This window comes from Colobus angolensis, unplaced genomic scaffold (assembly GCF_000951035.1).
Source record: "Colobus angolensis palliatus isolate OR3802 unplaced genomic scaffold, Cang.pa_1.0 Scaffold32, whole genome shotgun sequence".
In the NCBI taxonomy this organism is placed as follows: Eukaryota; Metazoa; Chordata; class Mammalia; order Primates; family Cercopithecidae; genus Colobus; species Colobus angolensis.
The window spans coordinates 10,270,224-10,289,120 of record NW_012116488.1 but is presented as its reverse complement, the minus strand read 5'-3'; the positions used below and the strand labels follow the sequence as shown (position 1 = coordinate 10,289,120).

General features: G+C 44.6%; 1 pseudogene across 1 annotated transcript in view; it reads right to left on the bottom strand.

Moving 5' to 3' along the window:
- LOC105518559 overlaps positions 1 to 2,031 on the bottom strand; it is a 24,432-nt pseudogene extending 22,401 nt beyond the window's left edge. The window contains exon 1 of the transcript XR_001002850.1: positions 1,957 to 2,031. The product of XR_001002850.1 is annotated as a mortality factor 4-like protein 1 pseudogene (transcript). The remainder of the gene's footprint in view (positions 1 to 1,956) is intronic.
- Positions 2,032 to 18,897: the final 16,866 nt, after the last annotated feature.

Genomic DNA, 18,897 nt, shown 5'->3' with positions numbered 1-18,897 from the left:
AAAAAAAAAAAAAAGAAAAAAAGAAACTTAGCCAGGCATAGTGGTGCATGCCTGTGGTCCCACCTACTGGAAAGGCTGAGGCAGGAAGATCACTTAAGCCCAGGATTTTGAGGCTACAGTGAACTATGATTTCACCACTGTACTCCAGCCTGGGCTACCTGAGTGAATGAGATCCTGACTCAAAAAAAAAAAAAAAAAATAAAGGAAAGAAAGAAAGAAAGAAAGAAGCCACACACATACACACAACAACAACAACAACAAACAAAGGATGAACACAGGTGGTTGGTGTAACTTGGAGAGGTCCCAGGGGTCTTCTTGAATAGGAGCATTTAAACAGCCTTGAAAGATAGCTGGGCTTTTGATGAATGGGAAGAAGCCCTTTGGCTCTATGTAAAAAAATAACCTTTGAAAAATAAGTTGATGATTATAACCAGTTCTTTCCATGCAGGGAAATTTCTGAACAGCCTTGTGTAATTTTGAAGAAAAGGATTAAAAAGAAATTTCAGTGTGATGTAGTAGGTATGGAGAGAGGCATACTTTCCTCTATGCGCCTAATAAAGTTACTTGCTTCTCTGAGCTGCAGTTTCTTCATCTGTAAAATGAAAAATAATGCCCCTTCAGAGGGTTATGAGTGTTAAATATGATGGTTGGCATGAAACTGTTATGTGGGAAAAAAAGAACCCTAGACAGCCTTTATTAGTCCCTAAATAAACAGTGTATTATGTATTGGGTTTAACCATAGCAAGCCTTTTCTAGATCTCCCACCTCCGAGAACCTGTGGGTGACATCAATAAATATATAAAAAGCCAACTTCAGGCTTCTGGTCTCCAAATTGAAACAGTTGTTCATCAGCACAGAGGCTGAGGGTATTGGTGCTGGGATGATTCACAGAGAGGACTGGAGTGGGTCTATGGTCATTATGCAGTTTATGACTTAATTCCCTTTGGCTGCTCCATGCCCTGCCTAGAGATGAAGCAGCACTTTTATTTGAGGACAAGAAGCTGGCTCACAGCTGGCTCACAGTGGGTTTGTGAGTCCCCCATACCAAATGTGCTTGCTTTGTCAGACTCTGCAAGGTTGCTCCCTCCTGCTGAAATCCTGTCTCACTGTAGATAGGAGATGATGATAAGGGCAGTTGGGAGGATTGGATGTGTTACCTTAGGCTGAGTGCTGAGGAAGGGGCCTAGTGTACAGGGTCATTGAGAAGTCACGTCTAAAATACAAGGCATCACTCAGCCTTGCCCCAAGGCTGTTGTGGGATCAAATGAACACTGTGAACTGCAAGGCAGGCAAAGCTACCACATGGGAGACACTCATGCTCCTCTACAAGAAGCCCTCCCCTTTTAAAATCTGCCCTCCAAAGAGGCTCTGGAATCAGCCTTGTGAGCCACACTCCCTGTCATCCAGCTCTCAGCATAATTCCTCCAGCCTCCACACCTGCCACCTGCCACCTGCCACCTGCCACCTTTCTCCTTGGGATCCCCTCTGACCAGGCCAGCTGTGCATGGACCCCACAACCATGAGCTGCCAGCCCTGGCTCTTGACCACCAGGCTCAGCACCCTCCTTTGACCAAAACACACGGCGTGAGCCTGCCCGGGGCCCCACTCACTCAGGACTCTGACATTAGAGTCCTCTGACGCTTGTCTTAGTCCAGAGACCGAACCATTCATCTTTGTATTCTCTGAAGTGCTGAGATCAGTGCCAGACCCAGAAGAGATGGTTCAGAAACAGTAATCACGATTTGTGTGTGTGTTGGAGAGGGTGGTATACACAAGGAGCTAGGCGGCATGTAACCCTCTCAGCAGCCCTATGAGGTGGGGACAATTCATATCTCCATTTTATAGAGGAGGGTACTGAGTCGTGCACAGGCAAGTGACTTGCCCACAGTCTTACAGATAAGCAAGAGAACAGGGATTCCAGCCTAGGTAGTCTAGCCCTCAGAGTTGTGCTTTCACCTCCAGCATGTGTGGCCACTCTGGATGAATGGGCATTGGGCTGGATGTTGGATTGGGGTTGGATTGATGGGCCATATTGCCCATGGCAGCTCATCAAGCAAGATTTTTGTTGTCCTAACTCCCACCCCTACCTCCACCGCCCCCCTCTGAGTTATTCTGCAGGCAATTTGACCCCAAGGGGACCCTAAAATGTACTGTAACCCCTATTTGACCCCAAAGGATATTATTGATTTTACTACTCTCTGCAGATGGAGCTGACACATCTGACTACTCTTCTTCCAAGGACTTGGAGGTTATTTTTCATGGAAGAGTGCATGCATTTGCTGTGAGTCTTACTCAGCTCCTTGGTCCAGTTGCCTTCCAGTGTGATATAAGGGGTCCAGACTGTGTCCACTGCCCTCAGATACCCATATCTACCTCTGGAGGAGCCAGAAGAAATTACTCTGCACCGGATCCTGGGGACAAAGGATGGAGAGGATGCTTAAGAAGAATCAAAATGTACCCACCCAAACCCTCTGGAGATGCTTAAGAGAGAAGCCATTGGAATCACACCTATTGCTTCCTTGCTTGTAATATTGGGCAATTTGTCCGGCCCCTCCCAGAGCCTTAGCTTCCCCATCTGCGACTTGAGATGATTCCTAAGGTTCTTGTTTTTAGTAGCCTCTGAGCCCCATCGTTTTGTCTTCTGACCTTGCATTGGCTCTTAGATCCCCAGGGCCCTTTCTCTTTTCTCTCTGCAAAGGCAGACAGCACAGCTGACTGGCTCTTCAGTGCAATGTGCACTGCTACAGTGAGAACCCTGGACAATACCGTTCATTGCACTAAATAGCATCACAGTTTTTTTTGTTGTTGTTGTTTGTTTTTGTTTTTGCTCTGTTTTTTAAGAGGAGCATAAAAAAAGGATAAGTACCTTGGTAGGATACTGACTTTGCCTTCCTAATTAAATCTAGGGGAGAATCCTTGAGGAAAAGATGCCAGCAAAATGTATCTCTGAAATTAATTATGATAGCTGAATCAGCATTGGATGAGCAATATCTTTCCTCTTATCTTCTTCTGACTTGGGTGATTTTAAAAATTCAGTTATTCATTCTCTCAGCAAACACTTACTATGCTTTTGGGCACTGTGGTGAAGTGCTGGGGATTTGGAGATAATCAGGATGCCTGGCGTTGGGTGCTGGAACGTACAAGAGGCATTCTTCACGCATCATCTTATTTAATCCTAACTCTATGAAGCAGGTGATCTCATTACCCCCACTTTACAGATGAAGAAGCAGGCTGAGCATGATTAAGTAACTTATCTAACATCACAAATGGCAGAAGGCAGACCCTAGATTCAACCCAGTTATTCTTCAGCAAGCTGGTAGGGGAACTCCTTACCCTTTCTTTGAAATGGAGCAATTGCCATTTTCTCATTCTTTCGCAGTGTGTCAAAATCACTCTAGAAACTCTTTTATTTTTATATCAGGAGTGCAACAGTACTCTTTCTGGGCAGTTATAGCCTGAAGACAAATCTCCTAGCACCCCTCTTAGTCTAATTGCCATCCCTAAGTCCCTTCTGTCAAGTAAGCCTGTGGCAACCCCTGTAGAGAGACAGATAAATGCACTAGTGCATCAAAACCTCCCATGTGTTGAGATAAAGGTCTCCATAACATGTAAGGCAGACACAAAGGCAAGTCAGCTCCACTTAAGATGATGGCCTGGGCACAAAACTTACGTTAGTTCATATTGGTAACATTAGCTGCTGTAGCAACTAAAGTCCCAAGTTCCAGTAGGTTAACAAATGCAAATTGATGTCTCAGTCCATTGTGGGTATGATGGTTAATTTTATGTGTTGACTTGACTGGGCTAAGCCATGCCCAGATAGCTGGTTAAACATTATTTCTGGGTGTAGGTGTGTCTGGAAGGTTGTTTCTGGAGAGATCCTCATTTGAATCAATAAAGAAAATTGCCTTCACCACTGTGGGTGGGCACCATCCAATCTTTCCAGGGCTAAACAGAACAAAAAGGTAGAGGAAGGGTGAATTTACTATCTCTATTTGAGCAGAGACATCCATCTTCTCCTGCCCTCAGACATCAGCACTGTAAGTTCTTAGGTCTTTGGAAAGACCAGGAGTTACACTATCAGCCTCCCCAGTTCTGGACCTTTGCATTGGATCACAACTTATACTGTGGGTTCTCTTGCTTCTCAAGCCTTCTGACTGAGACTGAATTATATCATTGGCTTTCCTGGTTCTCCAGCTTGCAGACAGAAGATGATGGGACTTCTGAGCCTCTATAACAACAAATTAATGTGTGTGTGTGTGTATCATACTGATTTTGTATTGATTTTGTTTTTCTGGAGAACTCTGATGAATATGGTGGATACTCTTGTTTGGAGGTGGTCGTTCCCAAGGCTCTCCAGGTAGCCATGTCCCTCTCATCTTGTGGCTGTGAAATCCCATGGGGTCTCAGAATCCTTTGCTGGATCCTCTGTATCTGGGTAGGAGACAGGGAAGGACAGGAGCCAACCATGGGAGGCTCCCATGGGCCAGGCTGTGAGTGAGTCCCATCACTTCTGACTCATGGTCCAATGTCCAGAATGCAGAGACCCTGGCTTCAGAGGAGGCTGGGAAATAGGGTATGACTATGTGTGCAGGAGGAAAGGGAGCAGGTGTGGAGAACAACTGGTCAGTTTCTGTTGCACGCTTCCACACTCAGTCCATCCCATTTTCCTGAAATTGCTTCTCTGCAAATGTCTGTTCCCATCAGAGTGTGCCCTTAAAGGGCAGAGGCCACTTCACACTGGAATCCCATGTGGGAACACGAGGTCTTGGGCATAAAAGGAGCTTGACATGTTTCTGCTGGCTGACAGATGAAGGCATCAGTGAAGACTTGGGTTGGATCTCCATCTAATTTTATATACTTTTGGATTAGCATTGTGATTTGCAAATGTCACACTTAGTTGTGTACATGAAGGGCTCTAATTTGGAAAAGAAGAACCTCTTTCTCTTGGAAACCAACTTGTTCTGATGATCGAGCAAGTCTCAGCACCATTATTCATGGGATGGCAGACAGACTATGTAAACTAGCCTGTGTGTTATTTTGGCAAAAATAAAATAGGATGGCAAACATCATCATTCTATTCAAAAGAGAGAACCTTTACTTTGGCAATGACTGTCATTATTGGGTTCATTATGTGGTTGATCAGGAAGTCCCCTCAAGAGTCATTTGCCATTAGGGAAAGACAGGCAAAGGTTAGTGGGGGTGACAACAGCTGCCCAAATGTTTTTAAAAGCCCTGAAATATTATCTAGACCAGCCTCAGCCCTACTGACATTTTGGGTGGGATCTCTGTTGTGGGGGTGTCCTGTACATTGTAAGGTGTTTAGCTGTGTCAATGGCCTCTGCCCACTGGATGCCAGTAGCTGCTCTCCAACCGTTATGACAATCTAAAATCTCTCTAGACATTGTCAAACACCCGCTGGAGGTCAAAAATCACTCTGGGCTGAGAATTGCTAATCTAGAGAGTTCCTGATGAAGGGTGCAGAGGCAAGGATCATGTTTCCCAGCTCTCTCTCGCACCCCCTGTAAGGAGCAGCATGGATCACCAAGCACTATCGTTTTTGACAAGGCGTTTGCATGCACCTCAGTTATGTTTTAGGAAAACGTGGTTATGAACAGTATCTCAGCTGTCACTTTCCAGCCCCAGCACAGAGGAAAATGTCAGGTTGGAGGGATGAGGTGAGCAGTTCAGGCTGCCTCAAAGGGGGCTGTTCCAGCAACATTGTTCCATGCCACATGTCACACCAGGTGGCATCCACAAAGGAAGTCTTCTGATGGAATCTCAGAAGGGGCTCTCTCCCAGTGGGCCTAGGTCAGTAGAGAGGACTTGGTCATAACATGAGATAGAAAAGCTGGCATTCCTCCCTGGTCACCAGGTGTTGGATGGTCATCACCTGGCTTCTCTGCCCCATGACCCTAATTCAGAGAGAAGAGAGCATTGCTCAGTGTAACTCTCTTACTTTAGAAAAGGGTTCTCTGCAACACGACTCTACATTTGGTGTCTCCTTTCTGTTTTCAGTTCAGCAACAACCTTGGAAGGTAGACAGACTGGAAAGCATTGGCCCCATTTCATGGATGAGGACACTGAGACTAAGGTTGAGTGACTTTTCCCAAGAACTCAAATCATTATATCATGGACCAGATGAGTCCAAGCAACCCAAGTGTTTCCAGTTTGCAGGCTGCTGTTTATAATGCAAATTTAGGTGGAAATTTGGGGTTGTCAAATTCCCAGCCATTTGCCATGATGAACCTGGTGAGGACACAGGGTTTGCAGAAAATGTATGCCTCTCATCCTCCCTTAGGAAGGATACCTGGGGGATGGGTAAGAACCCAGTGGCCAGGGGAGGGGTTGAGGGGTGGGGTGGCGGTGCTTGTTCTTATGCATGTGGTGAGGACAACATGTGCAATTGTTCTTGTCCAGGACATGTTAGCCATGATTGCCCTTCTCCAGTTTTGTTATCCTGCTATTCAACACAGCTGGTTCTGTTCTCCATAAAACAGGGATGAATCCCTCACAGGGCAATAGGTCTTGCTTTTGTTTTTGAGAAATGTAATTAAAGTCTGGAAAGAGTTCACTAGCTCTGGAGAGAAGAGAGGCCCTTGCTCTGTGGCTCATCCCCACGCCTATTGCCTTGGACGCTTTTGAGTATGCTGTTCTTCAGAGGATGCTCTTGTTTTGTTTCAGAGTAATTAGTATTTATTAGATTAGCAATTTTTAATGAGACAAGCAATTAGAACTCAGTGAGCTGGCAACATAACAAAGTAAATAGAGGGCATGGAGGTGGGGGATCTAGCACAAAGGGAAGTGGAAGGGTCACCCACATCTTTCCAATGATCCTGGAGGTACAGGGGTGGCAAGACAATGGGATATGTGGATTATTGGGAAAATGGGGGATGGAAGGGAGCTCCTATCAGTCTGGAATTGAACTACAGGCATTGCATTCATTTTCATGTTTAACCCTCTCAACACCCAATGATAAGGAGCTGCTCTCCAGGAATGCCTGAAAATCCCCTGTGTCTCCATTAAACCAACATATTTATGGGCTTTCTGGGTGTATGAGGTCTTTTATTTGATTATCACAAATTCTGAGACTTGTCTATTATTATCCCTATTTGACAGGTGGGGAAATTGAGGCCCAGACAAGTTAAGGGCCATAAACTTAAACAAAGCAAGTGTTTACTGCGAGAGTTGTATGGAAAACCAGGCCTGCCCCTTCCATGGCACCAGGCCATATCTCAACCTTGATCATAATCAAGTGCAACAACCAGAAATGGGTTCTGGGCCAAAAGATAGACGATGCATTTTGCGTGGGAGACAGGTTGCTGATGCATTCAATGAAGAAACAATTTCCTGACATTTTGCATTTGGTTGTGGGCAGTGTAAGGTGAGGGAGACAGAGACTAATTAGATTTCTGGGAAACAGAGAAGTGGGTAGCGGCAAGATGGGAAGGAAGCTGAGAACTGGAAGGAGGACACATCCTCAGGGAGCAGACAACTGCGTGAAATGGGGGGCAACCAGGATGCCCTTTAAGAAGGAGAAATAGAAGCTAAATGTCAGTCTAAGTGCCTGCCTAACCAGAATAACCAGAGAGATTTCAGAGAAAACAAGAACTGGGGAGTGACAGTGATTTCTGGCACTCAGTCAGTGGTAAAGCTCATTGAGATGAATGTTTGAAATCCAGTTCTCTGCAAAGCCAGGAAAGGAGACCATGTGGATCCCTATTTACTTTCTGTTTCTAGGCTCCATTGTGTCTCTCTTCTCAGAGCCATAGGAATTTCTGAAGGCATCAGCTGCCTTAATTAGATTGGAAGGGTCACAGTCTCTCTGTAACTCTTTTGATGCACTCAAATGGCCTGTTTCTTTTATGTAATTAAGCATGTGCCATGTTTCCTGTAGAGGATAACTCATTTTCTTCCTTGATCACATTTTCTACTTTGGTCCTTAAACTAAGAAATTCTATCTTTTTGGAAATCATGGAAAGAGGTTGTGTCTGTTAGTTCACTCATATCAATTCATGACTCCTGTAGGTAGGAAGAGGGACTTCATTGGTCTGGAGCAATGGGCAAAGGGAATGAGCATAGGTGTCTTGGGTTCTTCTGGGCTCTCCCTATCAGCATATCCAGTCTAAGATAATATGCTTTTCCCTTCGCTCCTGTCCTCCATAGGGTAAGCAAACCTAGGTGAAGCCCAAATCAGTCTTGGCAACTCAAGACTTAGCCCCTCCGTGATTAATCAGGTAGGATTAGCCCCTTTCTTAGCCCCTCTGTGATTAATCAGGTAGGAGTCAGTTTCAGTTCTCCTTCAGCTGCTTGGGGAAGTGTCTGCTCTGCATACCGCTTTCCCATTGTGTATATTCCATGATCTTTATGCTTCCCAGAGGAGATGATAGCTATGCTGAGATGTGAAGAATTACTGGGAATCAGCAAAGAGAAGATGCATTGGAAGAGCCATCCAAACAAAGGGTGTGGCATGAGCAGTAAGGAGGTGAGAGACGGGATGATGAAGGTAGGGATGGGCACGTGTCTGCTGTTTCCACAGCCCAGGAGGTAAGGTGGGGAGTAGTAGGAGTCAGACTGGAGTGGTCAGTTTAGTCAATATCATGGCATCCTTAGATGCTGAGCTCTGGAGCTCTGACTTTATGACGTAGACTAATGAGTCCTAAAATACTTTTCTTAGAAAGCCAGTGCTGTGAAATGCTCCTTAGGAAAAAGTCCTGAGGCCAAGTATGTTTGGGTAATATCTTAGAGATTCCCAATAAACAGTAGCCCGCTGGGCACTGAGAAGTCCTCCAATGAGGAAAACTATTCAGTTTATTAACTTGGTAACAGTTTTTAACATTCTGAAAAGCCATTTTTTAAAAACCTCTTTGGTAAACACTGCTTGTGGGTAATCCAGGGTCTTTGAAAGGTCTTAAAGAAGAGAGTGATTCTATAGGATTTATCTTTAACAGTGTGGAGAATGGATTTGAAGGAAATAAGGCTGTATATAGGAGACTAGTGAGGCAAGGGTTACAGGAATTCAGGGGAGAGATGCTAAAGATACACATAATACTAGGAGATATTAGGAAGTAAGCAGTTTCAGAGACATTTAGGACATAAAACAATCAGAACCTGGAAATCTATTGGATGTGATGAGTGAGGGAAGGAAGAGTCAAGGATGACTTCCAGGTTAAATCAAGTGGATGGTCATTTTACCAACTAAGAGAAAGAGCACTTTGATATGTTAACTTTGAGGAGTCAATGGTGTGTCAAGGAATAGGTCAGGTATGCAGATAGATTTGAGTCTGGCTCATGGTAGAAGTTTGGGTTGATGTTACAGTCTTTGGAGTTGTCTGTATTTAGTTGGTGATTTGAATTAGAGCCCCCAGACAAGGGCATGTGTAAAGTTAAAAGAGTCATGGTCTGCTACTATAATGTTAAGGAATAACTTCAAGGGGTGGAAAGGGGAGGAGGTAGCCATGAAGAATTCTGAGAAAGAATGAAAGTGGTATGAGATAACCCAGAAGCTGTTGCTCCATAGAAGTCATGGGGGTGTGAGATTTAAGAAAAATACAGTGACTCACAGAGTCAAATCTAAGAGACAGGCACAGTGAGATGAGACATGGAGGAAGGATGTGGCCATTGGATGTTGGAAGCTCCCTGATACCTTCCTGAGAGTGGTTCCAGGAGGTCAGTGTGAAGGAAGGCTGATTTTAATGGACTTGGAAGTGAATGGAAGTCAGTGAATGTCATGGGAGGCAAGTCCTTTAACAAGTTGGGAAGAGAAAAATATGAGAGATGGGATGACACTGAAGTGAGAAAGATCTAAGTATGGAGCTAGTGAAGAAGGGGAGGCTAGAGGTGCAGGAAAAGAGGGGACAATTTATAGAACAACAAGAGCAAAGATGGAATTAGAGAGTTGAAAAAGGACAAGTGGAAGGTTTTGACAATGGAGTAGGGAGCCCAATTGAGGAAAGACCATTAATTTTAGCATATTTGATCAATGTAGTTGCATGATTTTCCTCCTGCTTGGCAATCTAGCATAGAAATAGAGAGGGTGGGGCCCTGCATTGATAGAGTGATGGAGTTTCATCAGCTGGTTGCAGGGCGCAAGAGAGGCACAAGGGAATTAAGGAGGTTGGTTAAAGAATGGCTTAGAAAGTCCATGTGGGGTAAAAGCACCAGCGGGATGAAAAATGGGCACAAATGATCCCAAAGATTGGGAGAAAAAGGACAGGCTGAACGGGGAAGAGTGCTGATAAGGCCAATCTGAAATAAAGTCTTGAGAAGATGGGATAGTTAGATCAGAGTAGAGAATACTAGACATTATGACTTCAGAGGGAGGAAGATCCCAGGGATGAGGAAATAAAGGAAGTGGCTCAGGGAATAGTTACTGAAAGGTCAATGAATTGGAGGCAAAGGTGTTGCAGGGTCTGCTGCAGGGATGATGAGGCTGGAATAGATGACTTCCATGGCCTCCTCTGGGTCTGCGATCGAATGTGCTGGAAGGTGTCAGCCAGCATTTTCAGCGCTTGAGGTATACCTCCACCTACTCTGAACATCTCACCCAGATGTCACACAATCACCGTGAACTCAACTAGGCAAAAAATTGATTTCATTGTGTTGTCCCTGAAGCCTGCTTCCCTTCCTGGGCTCCCTCTCCCAATTAATGGTCCACCACCTATTCAATAACTCAAGTCAGAAATCTCCCCAATACAAGCCTCATCATTTCTATCTTTGATATATCTCATATTCCAGTGCTCTCCTCTTTGCATCTCCCCAATACTATTACCACTTCACTCTCATGGGCCTCTGCTCTGTTACAGTGACTGCAGCCTGCCTGGTTTTCCTACCATGGAAAGCTGCCCCCACTCCGTTCATTCTGCCTTCAAGGTGCTCCTACAGTGATTCCCTTAAACTGTTACTCAGAGCATGCCATTTTTCTGCTCAACAACAGAAGTTCGAACCCTTAACCAAGTATTCAAGGCCCTTCAGTATCTGCCTCCAACCTCATTTCCAGCTTCATTGTCTGTATCTTTTATCCACACATCTTCAACTTCCAGCCAAAGGAGTCTATCTCCTGTCTGCAGCTTCTGAGTGTTCTAACTCTTTTTCTTTCTTTGGGCTATTGCTTCTGCCTAGAAAGTCTTCTGCCTCCCCCAATATGCCCTTTAAAATCCCACCCCCCTTTTTAGGACCAGTTCAAATGTCATCCCTTCCATTAATCTAATCTCCCTTTGCCTCTCTCCAACTAAAAGTAATATGCTCCTTTTGTAAATTCTCAAAGGACTTTAATGAAACTTCATACAGCTGTAGCCTTTTTTCTGGGCTTCTGGTCAATGCCATGCACATCTGACCTCCCCTGTTATGCTGGGAGCAATTGGGAGTAGCAGCCAAGTCTTCATGTTTTTCCACATTGCTTCCTTTGAGGTAATGAGGGGCCTATAGTTAGAGTCAAGTGGGAATCTCAGTTTTACCACTTGGAAGCTGTGTGACTTGAGTAAGTTTCTGAACCACTCTGAGTTTTAGTTTCCTCAACCCTGAAACAGGGATAATGATACCAACCTCCCAGCATTGCTGTGAGAATTAAATGAGGCAGCAAAGGCAAAGCAATGACACTTGCCTGGCATATTGTAGGTGCTAAATAAACACCTCCTTTCCCTATAAAGCCGTAGTTTTGACTATGTGAAAAAAGAAATGGAATGAAGGGAATTAGTTGTTACCCATGACCCTCTTTTGGAGAGGACCTGTGATATGGTTTGGATCTGTGTCCCCACCAGGACCTCACATTGAAATGCAATCGCCAGGGCTGGAGGTGGGACCCAGTGGTGGGTGATTGGATAATGGGGGCAGTTTCTCCTGGTTTAACACATCCCCCTAGTGCTGTTCTTGTGATAGAGTTCTCAGGAGATCTGGTGATTTAAAAGTGTATGGTACCCCCCACCCTGGCTTTTCCTTTTGCTCCAGCCACGTGAGACACGCCTGCTTCCTCTTCCCCTTCCACCATGGCTGAAAGTTTCCTGAGGCCTCCCGAGAAGCTGCAATGCTTCCTGTACAGCCTGCAGAACCGTGAACCAATTAAACCTCTTTTCTTTATAAATTACCCAGTCTCAGGTAGCTTTTATAGCAATATAAGAAGAGACTAATACAACCTGTTTACTGGGCAAGGGAAAGAAGCAAGGGGGTAGGACCAAAGAAGATTTCTCCTCTTTTACTTCCAGGATTTTCTTTAATGAACATCTCTTATGTTTTAACTTAGAAAGCATTTCTGTAAGTGTGTATACACGTAAGTACATACATATAAGTATTTACACACATAAAACACTTGTAAGTTTATAAATATAAACATTTATATGTATGTAAATATGTATACACATACTTATATATGTATATAAGTGTTTATAGATAAGTATATATATGTGTGGGTAGACATATATACACATATGTATATACACACATACTTATTTTATATTAGAAAAGCCTTTATTCACTGACCACTCCAGAAATGTTTTTGGGCTTGCTCCTGAGTTTGCATCTGAAGAGCGCCAGCTAAGGCTGCTTTAAAATGATCATCTCTCTGAACAATCCAGAAGTTACCCAGATCCTCTATGGAGATCCTGCTCTCCCCTCATTTTCACATTCAATTTCCTTTCATTTGTCTCTAGGGCAACTGCTGCAATGAGAAGTTTTAATTGTTTAATCCTCCACCAGGACTGGAAAGGGCACACGGAGCATGTTTAATAATTGGTTTTCCTGTTGGAGTGGGTGATGGACGAGATGCATTCATGTGCTATTTCTTCCCCAGATATGTTGCTGCCATTCTCCTTGAGGTGGGGAGAACCATCATGCTGAGGATCCTGAGATATGCAGGGGCCACCCGAAAGCCCTAGAGAACGAGAGGTGCTGGACGGGGATGGGGGCTAATGTGAGTCTGAGGTGGGATGTAGCTGAAAGAACACTGGGTGAGGAGACAGCCCCATCTGTGTTTGGTCCCAGTTCTGCTGTGTCCTTACTTTGTGACCTCAGGCAAATGCCTTATCTTTCTGGCCCTCAGTTGGTTATTGGGAACATGAGAGCACAAACACCTATTTCCTAAGCCTCTTGGAGGGCTAAGCAAAGGTCATTAAAGACCCCAGCCACAGTCTCTATGCATGAAGTAAAGGCTCGATAGATGAAATCCCGGGAATCCACGGCTCCTCATCTGACTGGAGCATATGGCTTTTCAGAGAATGCTGACGTTCACGTGACATTCAATTTCAGGGCAAGCACCTACTAGGCATGTCCAGATAATACGGACATGTCTGCCTCTGTCCTCAGGACATGACAATGTAGTGTAGCTTGGGAAAGGATGAGGAGATACTGTTAGTCCTCAAGTCCAGAAGAGTTGGCTGGGCCAAGCAGGGTCCCAGGGAGTGCATCTCAAAGGCTGCAGGAAACTCCAGAAAGCAGCAGGAACAACCCGTCCCCAAGATCTGACACCAGAGGCATAGCCTTTATTCCTGAATATTGACACCCTTCTTTCACAGATGGAGAAACAGAGGCCCAGGAAGGTTCAAGTGTCCCATCCAAAGACATAGGTTCTGCCTGACATAGGGAACTCAACAGCCACTTCTTGTATAAGTTAGTAAACAGGTGATGATGCTCTTACTGCTGCCTGGTGACCCCAGAAGGTTTCTGATCCTCCCCACCCTTCCACAATCCATTCTTCCTACTTGATCGCATCATTGTCCTGAGGAGCTGCCCTCATTCCTGCATGCCCTGGTGCAAACACCTTTAATGGACTTCCATAGCACATGCAAGTCCTAGGGACAAAATCCAGGGCTCTGCAAAGCCTAACTTCAAGTCACCTGCCTAAACTTACCTCTGATTACAAAGTTCTTCTTGGTCATCTCCTCCCAAGCACCCTAGGCTCTGGATTGCTATAACCTTTCATCTCACAATCCTTGTCATTTCCTTCCTGCATGCCTTTGTTTATCTTAGTCCTTTTCCTCACCCTTTCCTTTGTTTCGCAAGCTCCTCTTCATCACCTCTTGCCTTTAAAGTTCTAGTTAAATGTGATCTCCTTGGAAGGAACCATGTCCTGTGCTCACAAGGCACTGCCAGTCCCTCTGGAGTTGCCCTGTCACACCTTGCCATGGAGTGGAGCCATTTGTGTTCATTACTTGCTCATGAGTGAGCTCCTCAAGAATGGGAGAATGAGGCTGATTTGCCTTTGTGACCCCAACTCCCACCCAGGGTTTGGCATGGAGGAGGTGCCCAGTGTGCGCTTACTGAATAAATAAATAAATGAGCATAGTTCCTGTTCACCTGCCAGGAGCTTGGGGTAAACAGGGCATGGTGGGGCGGGGTGGGGTGGTTGACTGGGGGAATTGAGAACATATGAGTTGCTGAGAGGAGTGGGCAACAAAGGCAGGGAAGGAGGCTGGGCTCAGACAAAGAGCTATGGTGAGAATCCGGGCCAGCCGGGGGTTGTGTGTCATAGGTGCCATGGTGGAGGTGGTGGGTAGACATCATAATGCCTGTTAGCATGTAATGGATTCCTATGATGTGCTCAGACTTGTATTGGATTCATTTGCTCCTTATAATAACCCTACAAAGCATGTTTCATTATCCCCATCAGTTATTATTATTCGTATTTTTCAGACAAAGAATTCAAGACTAAGTTGGGTGTGGTGGCACACACCTGTAGTCTTAGCTACTTGGGAGGCTGAGGCAGGAGAATCACATGAACCTGGGAGGCAGGGGTTGCAGTGAGCCAAGATCGCGCTACTGCACTCCAGCCTGGCCACATAGCGAGACTGTCTCAAAAAAAAAAAAAAAAAAAAAAAAGAATTCAAGACTAAGAAGAGTGAAGTATGAAGTAATTCACCCACAGACACCCCGCTAGTGGGTGGCAGACCTGGAAGTGAAACTAGTTCTATTTGGTATCAGAATCTATGCTTTCAGCCACCTCACCACATTCATGTGACATCCGACAAAGTGGTGCCTTTACCTGCTACTAAGTCTTGCTAGGGCTAGTTCCAGAGCCAAGACTACAAAGTGGACAATCATCAATGAAGTGCTAAGTGAACAGGTGTCACGTAAATAGCTTGGATCTCTGTGTGCATGTGTGCATTGTATATGTTTACTAAAGATCTTGTTACAGTGTTTTTAGGCATGGCTCACTTTATAAAGGTTGTCACAGTTGGCCAAGCTGTCTCGTATTCATTACTCATTTGATACTCACACCTGCTCGATGATGCTGGTATCATTAGTCTCCATAATGATTCTCCCATCATTTCACAGATGGGGTTCAGAAAGATCAGGTGGCAGATCCATAGTCACACTCTAGTTAATTGATAAGACTGAGAATTCAATGCATGCCCATTGCCTTCTCTTACAAGTCTTGGGGTATTTGAGTGTAATTCAATAATGACAACCCCTTCTCTGTCCAAAAGGGGTCAATGGAACATCAAGCTGTCACAAAGACTAGGTTGGAGGACATGGCTTATATCCTTGGGTAAGTAGGCTTACTAAACTTAAACCCTAAAGTTGGACTGGCTTAACTTCCCAGTCCCAGCAGCTGGAGTGTGACAGGACACTGGGTCTATATGGAGAGGGGTCTGCCCAGATTAGCTTTAGGACGTGGAGAAGCAGAGAACTCATGTTCCCACAAACAGGTTCACTCTCAAGATAAAGACAAGGAACCAACCTCAGCCTGCCGCCTGCCTGCTTTATTTTTTCATATTTGCCAATCAAATAAGTCACTTCAGCCCCCAGAGAGATTTAATAAAGGAGCAGAGAAAGACTTCTAATAAAATTCCCTCCACATGGAAGGAAATAGAAGACATTGGGAGTTACGTTAATCATACTCATTTCTTAACAGCGTGAATATCAAGAGTTAGAAATAAGAGTTCCTGGCTAGGTGTGGTGGCTCACTCCTGTAATCCTAGCACTTTGGGAGACCAAGGCAGGTGGATTGCCTGAGCTCAGGAGTTCGAGACCAGCCTGGGCTACACAGTGAAACCCCATCTCTACTAAAATACAAAAAAATAGCCAGGTGTGGCAGCATGCACCTATAATCCCAGCTACTCGGAAGGCTAAGGCAGGAGAATTGCTTGAACAAGGGAGCCAGAGGTTGCAGTGAGCCAAGACTGCTCCACTGCACTCCAGCCTGGGTGACAGAGTAAGACTCTGTCTCCAAAAAAAAAAAAAACAGAAATAAGAGTTCCCACGTGACAGCAAGAATCACCAAAAATGCTGGACCCACTGTCAATGCTGTATTGTTGCAAAGAAAATGTTTTTCTTGCCTAACTTTAAGTCATACATCCCTGGGAATTTCCAACTAGAACACAGCTGGCAAAGTGGACACCCTCTCCCTGCAGCCTGGTTGAAAATGACCTCCTTTACATTTCCTCACTGAGAATATGCCCAGTGAGGACTGTGGCAGGAGAGTCAGGGAGAATTTTCTAGCTGATTAGGGTTAGAAAATGGAGACAAGGGCTCTCTTGTAATGAGCAGGAAGCTATGATAGAAAAGAACGCCTTTTAAATTTGAAGTGCAAAACTAGAAAATAGAAAATTATTAGGGGGGTATGATGTGAAGTTTCACATCAAACCTGCCTGAAGTTTCAGGACTCTTTTCAAGACTGTGTGTTTTGAAGATAAGGTTTTAAATAATGTAGGAAGGTACAGTCTATACTGATGGGTTCAGGATATGCTAACCCAAAATATGGCACCTTGGTGTTTGAGAAAATGGCCGAAGCAGGAAGGTCATTCTCACCATCCGCCTCCCTTTCCCCGTGAAACAGGTCTCCTTTGAGAGGCCCCTCCCTGTACCGGAAGGAAGGAACATTCTTATCTTTGAAGACACAGAGTCACAGAGAAGAATCTGAACAGGACTTGCTAAGTTCTTCCAGTTTGTCACCATTTGCTCATACCGTCTTTGTCCAATTATATTTCTCCAAAGCTATCAACTCTTCATCAAACTTAGCATAAAAATTGTAAAACCTTACACATTTCTTCAGTTCTTCCTTTTCCTTAGGAAGCCTCCCATGTCACCTAAAACTTAAATGAAATAAATCTGTATGCTTTTCTCTTGTTAATCTGTCTTTGTGAGGCCTCGGTTACGAATTTAGTGATAGATGAATTTAGTGATAGATTCTTCCTCCCTTACAGTGCCTAGAAATGCATTAGGTTAAATTTAATAATAATTGTTTGGAAATGCCACAGTGTCCCTGGGTATTTATCCCTTTTTTAAAAAATCAGCTTTATGGAGGCATAATTTACATACAATAAAATTTACCAATTTTAAGTGTATAATTTATAAATTTTGACAAGTGTATGCAGTCATGTAATCACTAGTAATAATTATTGATTAGAAAAATATCAAATTCTTTCTATAGTGTTTGTCTTTTATAAAGCTTCATGAGGTCATTCAGCATTTTCTAAGACCAGATTTAACTAATTTTATAGAAAATTCTACTTTTGATTAAGGACAGGAGTGATTAAAAATCTTCCTTCCACCAGCGTGCACTTTTTTTTTTTCTTTTTTTTTGAGACAGCATCTCACCCTGTCAACCAGGCTGGAGTGCAGTGGCGTGATCTTGGTTCACGGCAATCTCCACCTCCTGGGTTCAAACGATTCTCCTGCCTCAGCCTATCGAATAGCTGGGATTACAGGTGCCTGCCAACATGCCCAGCTAATTTTTATATTTTTAGTAGAGATGGGGTTTCACCATGTTGGCCAGGCTGGTCTCAAACTCCTGATCTTGAGATCTGCCCTCCTTGGCCTCCGAAAATGCTGGGATTACAGGCGCGATGCACTTTTAAATTGAAGCCATGCAGTAGGGCAGCCCAGCCTGCTGCAAGGGAAAGTTCCTTAAAGGGGGAGAAAAAACATTGGCTTGATAGCAAAGATTATAAACCTAAATTAATGAAACAGCTAGAAATAGTTGAGCAGAGGTTGGTGGCATTGAGGAATGCTGCTGCCCACACTGCACCCGCACCCTCTCAGGATGGCTCACACACTCATCCCAGCGCACATTCACATAACACTTCACCGTTAGAAAGTGCTTTCACAACCATTTTACAGTTCAGAAAGTGCTATCACATCCATTAACTTATTTAATCTCTTCCTGCTTGCCCTGAAGCTAAACAGGTCCTGAAATGAATTTACCCAGACCTGGATCATAAAAATACTCATCTCTGTTTGCCTGCATCTCCCTTGCCAGGCATGGGGCTCTCTTAATGGCAAGGTGGATGGCTCCACTGCCATCAGGCTGGAAATGAATTGAGACTATTCATCATTTCTTGAGTTCTGTCCCCACCCCGCTGGGTGCCAGGGGCTAATGAACCAGGGAGTCTGATCCAACTGTAATTTGGAGCTCTGGGCTCTGCAGCCAAGTCCCCGCTGCTCTGGCCGAGATTTGGGGGAGTATCAAAGGGCGATGCAGAAGGAGGATCCAGAGTGAGTTTTGAGAAAAAAATCTTCCCATTCTTCTTCTAAAGCCTAACTGTGGGGGTAAGGGAGAGTCCTTGAGTGACTAAGAGCTGAAGATCTCCATCTTCAGAGGACATGCTCTGCAAGCCTAGGACATGCACAGAGATGAGACGGGGGATGAATTATGCCAAACCTCATGGCAACTCCCAAGTAAAACCAGGGGAAACCAGGTTACCGTGTACGTCAGGGTCACCCAGGGGAATGACTTAGGAATCAGAGAGCATGAATCCTACCGCCCACTGTGGTGTCAAGTTGCTGTTCACCCTTGAACAAGCCTTTTGCCTTCTCTGATCTTCAATTATTTTATTTGTAAAAGGAGGAAAGTTGATGATTTTATTTCTGTGTGTCTTCTAGAACTGAAATTATAGGGCTCCGTGGAAGGTGAGCCAAGGGAGGAGATATGGAAGAGTGGTTTGAACAGTGGGCTGAAGAAGAAGGAAG